This window comes from Clupea harengus, chromosome 10, assembly GCF_900700415.2.
Source record: "Clupea harengus chromosome 10, Ch_v2.0.2, whole genome shotgun sequence".
Classification (NCBI taxonomy): domain Eukaryota; kingdom Metazoa; phylum Chordata; class Actinopteri; order Clupeiformes; family Clupeidae; genus Clupea; species Clupea harengus.
Genome location: NC_045161.1, coordinates 12,697,152 through 12,698,132, shown reverse-complemented (window position 1 = coordinate 12,698,132; position 981 = coordinate 12,697,152).

The following is a 981-nucleotide window of genomic DNA, read 5'->3' as shown; positions in this document are numbered from 1 at the left end:
TTGCTGTTATTGTGCCCAATTTTAGCAACATATTTTATTATCTTCATTATTCATTTTACCGGAGAATGCCGAGAGGGAGAGGAAAAAGGGGGAACATTGCGCAGGGAGACCGAAGGGGTTTGCTGGTGCGGAGTGGGCACTGTGAGTTGTCAATTATGCAAACGAAGTTGCGCTCGTTTGTAGATTACTTCGACGAGGCCATTGTTTGCGAGAATTTCATTAATAGATTTTATTAAGCTCACGTTTCCTTCAGTGTACTTTGTTTCTGAGGCTTGCTTTCAATTTGATGCCCCCCCCTCCCAGCTGCTCCCCTCCCGCTCCCTGGCAAAATCAAAGCTCTGGTGTGTTAAGGCCAAATAAACTCCCTCCCTTCAATAATTTTGAAGTTAGTCCCTTGTTCTCCTCCACAAGCTGAAGAGCAGTGTCTAGAGAAAAGGCAGAGGCACATTCAATTTAATGAGCAGAGATTGAATTCAATTTTGGTCAGAATTGACTTCAATTAGGGTGTGCCTTAATGATAAATTAATCTTCTTTTTCTTTACCCTTTTATTCCCAGGAATTTGTTTTTCAAAGGCTTTCTTTGGCAGCAACCTTGAGGGAGCCAATAAAGCATACCAATAGGAGCTAGATCCAGAGGAGGATAGCGAAATGAAAGCTTTTATAGTTAACACATTCAGACGAAATGGGATGTACCCTAAGTAGACGTTCTAATTTCCATTTATTGTAACCGCGTGCCATCCCAATTTTTTCTCTCTTTTGACACGGATAAACTGGCAATTTAAATATTGTCAGGCGCAGGAGATGGTGTTAATCCCTTTTAACAAACTCCTAATTGAACAGACATTTCAGCCTGTAAAAGCGTGTGAAATCCATGGGGGCGGGCGTCAGAGGAGGAAGTGATCATTTTCTTCCTAATAATTTGCAAATCGTGTTCCCGTGTGAGAGCCTATTGCTGGATGTCAGTGGTTAGATTATTATATC